We start from the raw sequence: 14,219 nt of genomic DNA, 5'->3' as shown, positions 1-14,219 counted from the left end.
TTTTGGTGGTTTCTTGTTCAGTCCATAGGCCTACATCATGTGGCAAAACCGTGTGAGCATGTGCTCTATATTAGTATAGGAGATACCTGAAAATATATCACACTTTTCATCATAGTGCTTTTACCAATGCATAAAATGACTGGAGAAGTCATTTCGAAATGACTGGTCATCAGTGTTGTTGAGAACGATGACTGGTTAAAATTTTTTGGTGGTTTCTTGTTCAGTCCATAGGCCTACATCATGTGGGCAAACCGGTGAGCATGTGGCTCTATTAGTATAGGAGATACCTAAAAAACATATCACACTTTTTCATCATAAGGTGCTTTTACCAATGCATAAAATGCATGGAGAGAATGACTGGTCTTCAGTGTTGTGAGAACGATGACTGGTTAAAATTTTTTGGTGGTTTCTTGTTCAGTCCATAGGCCTACATCATGTGGCAAACCGGTGAGCATGTGGCTCTATTAGTATAGGAGATACCTGAAAACATATCACACTTTTCATCATAGTGCTTTTACCAATGCATAAAATGCATGGAGAAGTCATTTCGAATGACTGGTCCTCAGTGTTGTGAGAACGATGACTGGTTAAAATTTTTGGTGGTTTCTTGTTCAGTCCATAGGCCTACATCATGTGGCAAACCGGTGAGCATGTGGCTCTATTAGTATAGGAGATACCTGAAAACATATCACACTTTTCATCATAGTGCTTTTACCAATGCATAAAATGCATGGAGAAGTCATTTCGAATGACTGGTCCTCAGTGTTGTGAGAACGATGACTGGATAAAATTTTTGGTGGTTTCTTGTTCAGTCCATAGGCCTACATCATGTGGCAAACCGGTGAGCATGTGGCTCTATTAGTATAGGAGATACCTGAAAACATATCACACTTTTCATCATAGTGCTTTTACCAATGCATAAAATGCATGGAGAAGTCATTTCGAATGACTGGTCCTCAGTGTTGTGAGAACGATGACTGGTTAAAATTTTTGCGTGGTTTCTTGTTCAGTCCATAGGCCTACATCATGTGGCAAACCGGTGAGTCATGTGGCTCTATTAGTATAGGAGATACCTGAAAACATATCACACTTTTCATCATAGTGCTTTTACCAATGCATAAAATGCATGGAGAAGTCATTTCGAATGACTGGTCCTCAGTGTTGTGAGAACGATGACTGGTTAAAATTTTTGGTGGTTTCTTGTTCAGTCCATAGGCCTACATCATGTGGCAAACCGGTGAGCATGTGGCTCTATTAGTATAGGAGATACCTGAAAACATATCACACTTTTCATCATAGTGCTTTTACCAATGCATAAAATGCATGGAGAAGTCATTTCGAATGACTGGTCCTCAGTGTTGTGAGAACGATGACTGGTTAAAATTTTTGGTGGTTTCTTGTTCAGTCCATAGGCCTACATCATGTGGCAAACCGGTGAGCATGTGGCTCTATTAGTATAGGAGATACCTGAAAACATATCACACTTTTCATCATAGTGCTTTTACCAATGCATAAAATGCATGGAGAAGTCATTTCGAATGACTGGTCCTCAGTGTTGTGAGAACGATGACTGGTTAAAATTTTTGGTGGTTTCTTGTTCAGTCCATAGGCCTACATCATGTGGCAAACCGGTGAGCATGTGGCTCTATTAGTATAGGAGATACCTGAAAACATATCACACTTTTCATCATAGTGCTTTTACCAATGCATAAAATGCATGGAGAAGTCATTTCGAATGACTGGTCCTCAGTGTTGTGAGAACGATGACTGGATAAAATTTTTGGTGGTTTCTTGTTCAGTCCATAGGCCTACATCATGTGGCAAACCGGTGAGCATGTGGCTCTATTAGTATAGGAGATACCTGAAAACATATCACACTTTTCATCATAGTGCTTTTACCAATGCATAAAATGCATGGAGAAGTCATTTCGAATGACTGGTCCTCAGTGTTGTGAGAACGATGACTGGTTAAAATTTTTGGTGGTTTCTTGTTCAGTCCATAGGCCTACATCATGTGGCAAACCGGTGAGCATGTGGCTCTATTAGTATAGGAGATACCTGAAAACATATCACACTTTTCATCATAGTGCTTTTACCAATGCATAAAATGCATGGAGAAGTCATTTCGAATGACTGGTCCTCAGTGTTGTGAGAACGATGACTGGTTAAAATTTTTGGTGGTTTCTTGTTCAGTCCATAGGCCTACATCATGTGGCAAACCGGTGAGCATGTGGCTCTATTAGTATAGGAGATACCTGAAAACATATCACACTTTTCATCATAGTGCTTTTACCAATGCATAAAATGCATGGAGAAGTCATTTCGAATGACTGGTCCTCAGTGTTGTGAGAACGATGACTGGTTAAAATTTTTGGTGGTTTCTTGTTCAGTCCATAGGCCTACATCATGTGGCAAACCGGTGAGCATGTGGCTCTATTAGTATAGGAGATACCTGAAAACATATCACACTTTTCATCATAGTGCTTTTACCAATGCATAAAATGCATGGAGAAGTCATTTCGAATGACTGGTCCTCAGTGTTGTGAGAACGATGACTGGTTAAAATTTTTGGTGGTTTCTTGTTCAGTCCATAGGCCTACAGCATGTGGCAAACCGGTGAGCATGTGGCTCTATTAGTATAGGAGATACCTGAAAACATATCACACTTTTCATCATAGTGCTTTTACCAATGCATAAAATGCATGGAGAAGTCATTTCGAATGACTGGTCCTCAGTGTTGTGAGAACGATGACTGGTTAAAATTTTTGGTGGTTTCTTGTTCAGTCCATAGGCCTACATCATGTGGCAAACCGGTGAGCATGTGGCTCTATTAGTATAGGAGATACCTGAAAACATATCACACTTTTCATCATAGTGCTTTTACCAATGCATAAAATGCATGGAGAAGTCATTTCGAATGACTGGTCCTCAGTGTTGTGAGAACGATGACTGGTTAAAATTTTTGGTGGTTTCTTGTTCAGTCCATAGGCCTACATCATGTGGCAAACCGGTGAGCATGTGGCTCTATTAGTATAGGAGATACCTGAAAACATATCACACTTTTCATCATAGTGCTTTTACCAATGCATAAAATGCATGGAGAAGTCATTTCGAATGACTGGTCCTCAGTGTTGTGAGAACGATGACTGGTTAAAATTTTTGGTGGTTTCTTGTTCAGTCCATAGGCCTACATCATGTGGCAAACCGGTGAGCATGTGGCTCTATTAGTATAGGAGATACCTGAAAACATATCACACTTTTCATCATAGTGCTTTTACCAATGCATAAAATGCATGGAGAAGTCATTTCGAATGACTGGTCCTCAGTGTTGTGAGAACGATGACTGGTTAAAATTTTTGGTGGTTTCTTGTTCAGTCCATAGGCCTACATCATGTGGCAAACCGGTGAGCATGTGGCTCTATTAGTATAGGAGATACCTGAAAACATATCACACTTTTCATCATAGTGCTTTTACCAATGCATAAAATGCATGGAGAAGTCATTTCGAATGACTGGTCCTCAGTGTTGTGAGAACGATGACTGGTTAAAATTTTTGGTGGTTTCTTGTTCAGTCCATAGGCCTACATCATGTGGCAAACCGGTGAGCATGTGGCTCTATTAGTATAGGAGATACCTGAAAACATATCACACTTTTCATCATAGTGCTTTTACCAATGCATAAAATGCATGGAGAAGTCATTTCGAATGACTGGTCCTCAGTGTTGTGAGAACGATGACTGGTTAAAATTTTGGTGGTTTCTTGTTCAGTCCATAGGCCTACATCATGTGGCAAACCGGTGAGCATGTGGCTCTATTAGTATAGGAGATACCTGAAAACATATCACACTTTTCATCATAGTGCTTTTACCAATGCATAAAATGCATGGAGAAGTCATTTCGAATGACTGGTCCTCAGTGTTGTGAGAACGATGACTGGTTAAAATTTTTGGTGGTTTCTTGTTCAGTCCATAGGCCTACATCATGTGGCAAACCGGTGAGCATGTGGCTCTATTAGTATAGGAGATACCTGAAAACATATCACACTTTTCATCATAGTGCTTTTACCAATGCATAAAATGCATGGAGAAGTCATTTCGAATGACTGGTCCTCAGTGTTGTGAGAACGATGACTGGTTAAAATTTTTGGTGGTTTCTTGTTCAGTCCATAGGCCTACATCATGTGGCAAACCGGTGAGCATGTGGCTCTATTAGTATAGGAGATACCTGAAAACATATCACACTTTTCATCATAGTGCTTTTACCAATGCATAAAATGCATGGAGAAGTCATTTCGAATGACTGGTCCTCAGTGTTGTGAGAACGATGACTGGTTAAAATTTTTGGTGGTTTCTTGTTCAGTCCATAGGCCTACATCATGTGGCAAACCGGTGAGCATGTGGCTCTATTAGTATAGGAGATACCTGAAAACATATCACACTTTTCATCATAGTGCTTTTACCAATGCATAAAATGCATGGAGAAGTCATTTCGAATGACTGGTCCTCAGTGTTGTGAGAACGATGACTGGTTAAAATTTTTGGTGGTTTCTTGTTCAGTCCATAGGCCTACATCATGTGGCAAACCGGTGAGCATGTGGCTCTATTAGTATAGGAGATACCTGAAAACATATCACACTTTTCATCATAGTGCTTTTACCAATGCATAAAATGCATGGAGAAGTCATTTCGAATGACTGGTCCTCAGTGTTGTGAGAACGATGACTGGTTAAAATTTTTGGTGGTTTCTTGTTCAGTCCATAGGCCTACATCATGTGGCAAACCGGTGAGCATGTGGCTCTATTAGTATAGGAGATACCTGAAAACATATCACACTTTTCATCATAGTGCTTTTACCAATGCATAAAATGCATGGAGAAGTCATTTCGAATGACTGGTCCTCAGTGTTGTGAGAACGATGACTGGTTAAAATTTTTGGTGGTTTCTTGTTCAGTCCATAGGCCTACATCATGTGGCAAACCGGTGAGCATGTGGCTCTATTAGTATAGGAGATACCTGAAAACATATCACACTTTTCATCATAGTGCTTTTACCAATGCATAAAATGCATGGAGAAGTCATTTCGAATGACTGGTCCTCAGTGTTGTGAGAACGATGACTGGTTAAAATTTTTGGTGGTTTCTTGTTCAGTCCATAGGCCTACATCATGTGGCAAACCGGTGAGCATGTGGCTCTATTAGTATAGGAGATACCTGAAAACATATCACACTTTTCATCATAGTGCTTTTACCAATGCATAAAATGCATGGAGAAGTCATTTCGAATGACTGGTCCTCAGTGTTGTGAGAACGATGACTGGTTAAAATTTTTGGTGGTTTCTTGTTCAGTCCATAGGCCTACATCATGTGGCAAACCGGTGAGCATGTGGCTCTATTAGTATAGGAGATACCTGAAAACATATCACACTTTTCATCATAGTGCTTTTACCAATGCATAAAATGCATGGAGAAGTCATTTCGAATGACTGGTCCTCAGTGTTGTGAGAACGATGACTGGTTAAAATTTTTGGTGGTTTCTTGTTCAGTCCATAGGCCTACATCATGTGGCAAACCGGTGAGCATGTGGCTCTATTAGTATAGGAGATACCTGAAAACATATCACACTTTTCATCATAGTGCTTTTACCAATGCATAAAATGCATGGAGAAGTCATTTCGAATGACTGGTCCTCAGTGTTGTGAGAACGATGACTGGTTAAAATTTTTGGTGGTTTCTTGTTCAGTCCATAGGCCTACATCATGTGGCAAACCGGTGAGCATGTGGCTCTATTAGTATAGGAGATACCTGAAAACATATCACACTTTTCATCATAGTGCTTTTACCAATGCATAAAATGCATGGAGAAGTCATTTCGAATGACTGGTCCTCAGTGTTGTGAGAACGATGACTGGTTAAAATTTTTGGTGGTTTCTTGTTCAGTCCATAGGCCTACATCATGTGGCAAACCGGTGAGCATGTGGCTCTATTAGTATAGGAGATACCTGAAAACATATCACACTTTTCATCATAGTGCTTTTACCAATGCATAAAATGCATGGAGAAGTCATTTCGAATGACTGGTCCTCAGTGTTGTGAGAACGATGACTGGTTAAAATTTTTGGTGGTTTCTTGTTCAGTCCATAGGCCTACATCATGTGGCAAACCGGTGAGCATGTGGCTCTATTAGTATAGGAGATACCTGAAAACATATCACACTTTTCATCATAGTGCTTTTACCAATGCATAAAATGCATGGAGAAGTCATTTCGAATGACTGGTCCTCAGTGTTGTGAGAACGATGACTGGTTAAAATTTTTGGTGGTTTCTTGTTCAGTCCATAGGCCTACATCATGTGGCAAACCGGTGAGCATGTGGCTCTATTAGTATAGGAGATACCTGAAAACGTATCACACTTTTCATCATAGTGCTTTTACCAATGCATAAAATGCATGGAGAAGTCATTTCGAATGACTGGTCCTCAGTGTTGTGAGAACGATGACTGGATAAAATTTTTGGTGGTTTCTTGTTCAGTCCATAGGCCTACATCATGTGGCAAACCGGTGAGCATGTGGCTCTATTAGTATAGGAGATACCTGAAAACATATCACACTTTTCATCATAGTGCTTTTACCAATGCATAAAATGCATGGAGAAGTCATTTCGAATGACTGGTCCTCAGTGTTGTGAGAATGATGACTGGTTAAAATTTTTCGTGGTTTCTTGTTCAGTCCATAGGCCTACATCATGTGGCAAACCGGTGAGCATGTGGCTCTATTAGTATAGGAGATACCTGAAAACATGATACGATTAGAGAACACGGCACTCAGTAAATATGAGGATTGGCGGTGCTCAAGTAGGGTGTCCACCCCGTAGATAACAGATGAATAAAACTTGGCACTCAATTTGAGAAGAAAAGCTTCTTAGTTTATTGATGCATCCAGACAAACAAAAGTGCTAAACGTTTTCGGTCCACACCGGACCTTCGTCAGAGCGTTTCTTTGACATTGACTATGAAACATATAAATGAATACAGTGTCACATGATGCGGAAATATACGTCATATAATGCAAAAAACGAAAAAGAGATCTAATGGTGAAAAAACGAAAATCTACGTGATGCTCCATCTGGTTCAGGGAGACATGTGCCAGAGAGATGAGTCTATCCAGAACAATAGGTGCTCCGTGCGAGGTGGAGATATAGTCCGTGCTGAGATGCTGGATAAGGGAAGTAACAATAGTGCTGGAGATGGAAGGACGCTGGTAATAGTGCGACCTCAGGCCGAGAGGGTCTAGCTCAGTGAGGAGAGTAAACAAAAGGATACATAGCAGAAATGCACTCTACAGATACTAGAAACGCAGACATGAGATACAGAATACGCCTCCAGTGAAGCTATATGGAATAGCATAGTGGATGGTCTAACGTGAGGACCTAGAAGAATAAGAGATACGTGAGTCTGTGCACATAACTGTAACTGGGCATCCCAGAAAACAGGGAAAAAAAAGGAAAATGAATGAGGAAGAGAGAACAAATAACGTAGGTAACATGGGTCCTGAAAGGGAAAAGTGGAAAAGGAGAATGATGTTAATGAAGCCTAACGGAAAATGAACGTTTGGAGCTACACACAGAAGAGAGGTAGAGTAATAGAGTAAGTGGGAGCAACATACTACCTGGATGAGGAAGCCAGAAAGCCTGGATGAGCGTTAGCAAGAACAGAAAATCCAAGAGCTGCAGTATGCTGCAAAAAGCCAAAGCCGAGGGGAAAGGGTTAACAGGGACACCACACATAATGAATACTAATGAAAAGCCAGTAAACAGCATGAGTGTATGTACCTGGAGGATCACAATGGAGAGTGCCGCGTCATGAAAAGGCACAGAGCCTGAGGGGAGTAGCGGCGCTGTGAGGAGAGAATGTGACCAGGTCAGGAAATACACAATGGGGCAGAGAACAGTAAATAAAGGAGGGGAGAGGCGCAGTAACCGCCGACATACCTGGATCCTAAGCGCTCAGTGGAGCAGGGCAGAGAGGAGCAACGCTGCAGGAGGGGCGGCACTTCCGGGTATAAGTCCCGGTGACTCATGACGTAATCATGGTCATGTGACCACCCACAGAAGGTGCATGCACAGACAGCGCTAGTGGGAAGGGGAGGGCAGAGAGAGTCCCTAAGTGTACAGGACGCTGGGAGCGGTCATGTGACCGCAGGCAAAAATGCCTGACCATACAATAAGTGTGTGAATGAGGCAGTGTAAAGAAGATGACTAGGGGAGGAAGCTCATAGCTATAGCGCTATGCAAAGAAATAGAAGACAAGAAAGAGAAGAGAAGAAAAAAAGAAAGGAAACAGGACCCATAATAGAATAGGGGAAGATTGTGATGTCATACCGTGCAGGGTATAAACGGTGCCCAGTATAGTGAACGTAGTGCAATCTAGCGATTCTAGAGGAAAGAAGAAAAGAACAAATTAGTATATACATAATATACAAAATACAACAACAATGTACAATAATTTACAAAAGGGCCGATACGTCATATTCCCTATTAAGACCTTTAGGCTCTAGGGTCTGGAGGGTAAAAATCCAGAAAGCCTCTCTTTTTTTGAGGATTTTAATCCTATTAAGACCTCTCCTATTTGGTTCAATTTGTTCCAGAACCTGGAACCTAAGTTGCGCGATATTATGGTTCTTTTGATGGAAGTGATATGGAAGGGGCAGATGGTTTTTATTGCAGCGAATAGTGGATTTATGCTGTGAGACCCTGTCCCTAATGGGTTGGGTGGTTTCCCCAACATAGGCAAGCCCGCAGGGGCATTTAATGAGGTATACTACGTATGAGGAGTCGCATGTATAATAGCCCCTAATCGGGATGCCCTGACCCGTGTGTGGATGGAACACTTTGGAACCTTTTTGAACGTTATTACATTGGAGGCAGCCAAGACAGGGGAATGTACCCCGCTTTTGTGTCTGTAAAAAAGTTTGTCTGGATATGGTGCTCCTGGAACCCACATCCGCCTTCACTAGTTTGTCCCGTAAGTTTTTTGCCCTGCGAAAACAGGATAAAAAGGGTAACTTAAACTCAGGGATAGTCGGATAACTTTTCTGCAATAAACCCCAATGGCGTCTAATGGTAGATTGTACTATATTGGAAAACGGATGAAAAGTGCTAACAAAGGGGATACGTTTATTATTGTCGTTAGACCTGTTGGTAACACCAGTCTGTCTAGCTAGAAGTAGTGTCTTTTGTGGATAACCACGGTTAGAAAATTTTTGTTGCATCTCGTTTAGTCTAGTGTTTCTGGTGGTTTCATCCGAAACTATCCTGTGTATCCGTTGGAATTGTGATTTCGGGATCGCATTTTTAATGGAGGGGGGGTGGCAACTATTGTAATGCAGGAGACTGTTCCTGTCAGTGGGTTTTAGGAATAGGTCAATAGATAACTCACCATGATCGTTTTTACAGATAAGGGTGTCCAGAAAGCTTATCCGATCCATGTTATGTTGCAAAGTGAATTTTAATTCTGGCCACACGTTGTTAAGGTGTTGGTCAAAAGAGATAAGTGAGTCAATAGGGCCATCCCAGATGCAGAATATGTCATCTATGTAGCGGCGCCATAAGCGCGAGTGGGTTTGAAATAGAGGATGGGTGTATACAAAATCTTGCTCGAAGGATGACATATATGCAATAGCATACGGGGGCGCTACGTGCGAGCCCATAGCGGTGCCCTGTTGTTGAATAAAGAAGGTGTCCTCAAACATAAAGTAGTTCTCCCTGAGAACTAAGTTTAAAAGGTCCGTGCAAAAGCGACGTATCTTTATGTGGGTGCCTGCTTCATTGAGGAGTCTGTCTACAGCTAATATACCTTTCTCATGTGTTATGGACGTGTAAAGGCTGCTCACGTCCCAGGTGACCAACAAGGAGGAGGAGGGGATAGCGCCCAGTGCCCTAATGAGTCCCAGGAAATCATTAGTGTCAAGGATAAAAGAGCTGGTAGATTTGACCAAAGGCGTAAGAATCTTTTCCAACACTATAGCAGGAGGGGATAGAATGGAGTCAGTAAGGGACACTATAGGACGTCCAGGAGGTTTGAACAGGCGTTTATGGATTTTGGGCAGAAGATAGAAAATGGGAGTTATGGGATCAGTTTTGATAAGGAAACTCCTGAGCTTATTGTCAATAGTGCCCTCCTGTTCATGGAACTCAAGTAGGGTCTTGATTTTCTGGGCAATATTATTGAGAGGATTTTGTGAGGTCACTCTGTATATATCAGAGTCATTCAATTGCCTGTAAGCCTCTTCCATATAGTCAGCCCGATCCATGATCACTATTGCCCCACCCTTATCAGCGGGTTTAACCACAAGTGTTTTATCAGCAGATAACTGATCAAGGGCCAGTTTCTCGGATGGCAATAAGTTAGTGTGAGAGTGGAATTTGCCCAAGTGTAAATCGCGGTGGAAGGCATCAATGTCCCTTTCCACCAGCGAGATAAAAGTCTCGATAGGTGGACTATTTTTGGGAGGCATAAAAGAGCTTGGGGAACGAAGGCCCAAGCCCCGGAGGCCTAGGAGAGATTGTCCCGCCTGTGAGGGAGGGTCACCTGAAGGTAGATGAGTGGAAAAATGGACACGTAAACGGAGGTTACGGAAGAACCTCTGTAAATCCATATTAAGTTCAAACGAATTGAACTTATAAGTTGGACAGAAGGACAAGCCTTTCTGGAGTAAAGTCAATTGGGAAGTGTCCATGGATTTTGACGAGATGTTAATCACCAGTGGGGGTTGCGTACCTGTGATCTGGTCGACATGTGGCTTCTGGAGTCCCCGGCGACATTGGCCCCCCCGCCTCGTCTTCCTTTTGAGCGTCCCCGGCTGTTGCCTAAAAAATTGCTGGATGTGTAGGTATTTGAGGTGCCAGGTCTGCTGTCGGCCGAGCCTGAGGAACTTAGGGAGGTCCGACGCCTGAAGCCTCGCTGGGGTTCCCGCCACTGGTACACTCTGTTCTGGAGGTAATCTTCGGTGTCCCTTAAAAATTTCGACCTTTTCTTTTTTTCCAGGTCGAGTCTGTGTGTGCGCAGGGTCTCCTGGTTTTGTGCTTTGAGATCTTGGAAGGCCTCCTGGGACATGGTGCTGGTTAACTGGTTTTCTATGGCACATATCTGCGAGTTGACGGTATCCAGGTTCTGTTGCAAATAAGACAAGGTTAATGTCATCAAATCAGCAGAGCACTTGTTTAAAATGTGCTCGAATTTAGTGCAATATTCCTTGTCGTCCTTAAAGAAAGTGGGTTGTAAGGGGACCCGTAGGCCCCTTGGTATGCGTTGGACACGGAGATATTCGGCAAGAGTGATAATATGTAGTTCAAGATTGACTGCCCTTTTTGACTCACGTTCCAGATCCCTGTGTTTAATCTCTTGCGTGGGGATCTGGAGAAAGTCACTGGATGCAGTCACTTTGGATAGGATTTCAGCTGTCTCTGTAGCGTTGAAGGAAAAAATTCCACTTGACATCGTCTATGGTGCTCGTGTGCGGACAAACAGGATACGATTAGAGAACACGGCACTCAGTAAATATGAGGATTGGCGGTGCTCAAGTAGGGTGTCCACCCCGTAGATAACAGATGAATAAAACTTGGCACTCAATTTGAGAAGAAAAGCTTCTTAGTTTATTGATGCATCCAGACAAACAAAAGTGCTAAACGTTTTCGGTCCACACCGGACCTTCGTCAGAGCGTTTCTTTGACATTGACTATGAAACATATAAATGAATACAGTGTCACATGATGCGGAAATATACGTCATATAATGCAAAAAACGAAAAAGAGATCTAATGGTGAAAAAACGAAAATCTACGTGATGCTCCATCTGGTTCAGGGAGACATGTGCCAGAGAGATGAGTCTATCCAGAACAATAGGTGCTCCGTGCGAGGTGGAGATATAGTCCCTGCTGAGATGCTGGATAAGGGAAGTAACAATAGTGCTGGAGATGGAAGGACGCTGGTAATAGTGCGACCTCAGGCCGAGAGGGTCTAGCTCAGTGAGGAGAGTAAACAAAAGGATACATAGCAGAAATGCACTCTACAGATACTAGAAACGCAGACATGAGATACAGAATACGCCTCCAGTGAAGCTATATGGAATAGCATAGTGGATGGTCTAACGTGAGGACCTAGAAGAATAAGAGATACGTGAGTCTGTGCACATAACTGTAACTGGGCATCCCAGAAAACAGGGAAAAAAAAGGAAAATGAATGAGGAAGAGAGAACAAATAACGTAGGTAACATGGGTCCTGAAAGGGAAAAGTGGAAAAGGAGAATGATGTAAATGAAGCCTAACGGAAAATGAACGTTTGGAGCTACACACAGAAGAGAGGTAGAGTAATAGAGTAAGTGGGAGCAACATACTACCTGGATGAGGAAGCCAGAAAGCCTGGATGAGCGTTAGCAAGAACAGAAAATCCAAGAGCTGCAGTATGCTGCAAAAAGCCAAAGCCGAGGGGAAAGGGTTAACAGGGACACCACACATAATGAATACTAATGAAAAGCCAGTAAACAGCATGAGTGTATGTACCTGGAGGATCACAATGGAGAGTGCCGCGTCATGAAAAGGCACAGAGCCTGAGGGGAGTAGCAGCGCTGTGAGGAGAGAATGTGACCAGGTCAGGAAATACACAATGGGGCAGAGAACAGTAAATAAAGGAGGGGAGAGGCGCAGTAACCGCCGACATACCTGGATCCTAAGCGCTCAGTGGAGCAGGGCAGAGAGGAGCAACGCTGCAGGAGGGGCGGCACTTCCGGGTATAAGTCCCGGTGACTCATGACGTAATCATGGTCATGTGACCACCCACAGAAGGTGCATGCACAGACAGCGCTAGTGGGAAGGGGAGGGCAGAGAGAGTCCCTAAGTGTACAGGACGCTGGGAGCGGTCATGTGACCGCAGGCAAAAATGCCTGACCATACAATAAGTGTGTGAATGAGGCAGTGTAAAGAAGATGACTAGGGGAGGAAGCTCATAGCTATAGCGCTATGCAAAGAAATAGAAGACAAGAAAGAGAAGAGAAGAAAAAAAGAAAGGAAACAGGACCCATAATAGAATAGGGGAAGATTGTGATGTCATACCGTGCAGGGTATAAACGGTGCCCAGTATAGTGAACGTAGTGCAATCTAGCGATTCTAGAGGAAAGAAGAAAAGAACAAATTAGTATATACATAATATACAAAATACAACAACAATGTACAATAATTTACAAAAGGGCCGATACGTCATATTCCCTATTAAGACCTTTAGGCTCTAGGGTCTGGAGGGTAAAAATCCAGAAAGCCTCTCTTTTTTTGAGGATTTTAATCCTATTAAGACCTCTCCTATTTGGTTCAATTTGTTCCAGAACCTGGAACCTAAGTTGCGCGATATTATGGTTCTTTTGATGGAAGTGATATGGAAGGGGCAGATGGTTTTTATTGCAGCGAATAGTGGATTTATGCTGTGAGACCCTGTCCCTAATGGGTTGGGTGGTTTCCCCAACATAGGCAAGCCCGCAGGGGCATTTAATGAGGTATACTACGTATGAGGAGTCGCATGTATAATAGCCCCTAATCGGGATGCCCTGACCCGTGTGTGGATGGAACACTTTGGAACCTTTTTGAACGTTATTACATTGGAGGCAGCCAAGACAGGGGAATGTACCCCGCTTTTGTGTCTGTAAAAAAGTTTGTCTGGATATGGTGCTCCTGGAACCCACATCCGCCTTCACTAGTTTGTCCCGTAAGTTTTTTGCCCTGCGAAAACAGGATAAAAAGGGTAACTTAAACTCAGGGATAGTCGGATAACTTTTCTGCAATAAACCCCAATGGCGTCTAATGGTAGATTGTACTATATTGGAAAACGGATGAAAAGTGCTAACAAAGGGGATACGTTTATTATTGTCGTTAGACCTGTTGGTAACACCAGTCTGTCTAGCTAGAAGTAGTGTCTTTTGTGGATAACCACGGTTAGAAAATTTTTTGTTGCATCTCGTTTAGTCTAGTGTTTCTGGTGGTTTCATCCGAAACTATCCTGTGTATCCGTTGGAATTGTGATTTCGGGATCGCATTTTTAATGGAGGGGGGGTGGCAACTATTATAATGCAGGAGACTGTTCCTGTCAGTGGGTATTAGGAATAGGTCAATAGATAACTCACCATGATCGTTTTTACAGATAAGGGTGTCCAGAGAGCTTATCCGATCCATGTTATGTTGCA

At 42.6% G+C, this 14,219-nt stretch overlaps 2 long non-coding RNA genes across 2 annotated transcripts; both read right to left on the bottom strand.

The window, feature by feature from the left end:
- Positions 1-6,897: 6,897 nt before the first annotated feature.
- Positions 6,898-8,076, bottom strand: LOC138654413 (uncharacterized). The gene is made up of 5 exons (XR_011316276.1): positions 7,985-8,076; positions 7,826-7,890; positions 7,663-7,730; positions 7,317-7,423; positions 6,898-7,201 (listed from the first exon to the last, which is right to left on the bottom strand). It is a non-coding gene; the product is annotated as an uncharacterized lncRNA (long non-coding RNA).
- A 3,857-nt stretch (positions 8,077-11,933) lies between these two features.
- Positions 11,934-12,613, bottom strand: LOC138654414 (uncharacterized). Its single transcript, XR_011316277.1, has 3 exons — positions 12,553-12,613; positions 12,390-12,457; positions 11,934-12,150 (listed from the first exon to the last, which is right to left on the bottom strand). It is a non-coding gene; the product is annotated as an uncharacterized lncRNA (long non-coding RNA).
- Positions 12,614-14,219: the final 1,606 nt, after the last annotated feature.

This window comes from Ranitomeya imitator, unplaced genomic scaffold, assembly GCF_032444005.1.
Source record: "Ranitomeya imitator isolate aRanImi1 unplaced genomic scaffold, aRanImi1.pri SCAFFOLD_17, whole genome shotgun sequence".
NCBI classification, from domain to species: Eukaryota; Metazoa; Chordata; class Amphibia; order Anura; family Dendrobatidae; genus Ranitomeya; species Ranitomeya imitator.
Note: the sequence above shows the minus strand (reverse complement) of the source record. Positions and strands in the feature narration are given on the sequence as shown.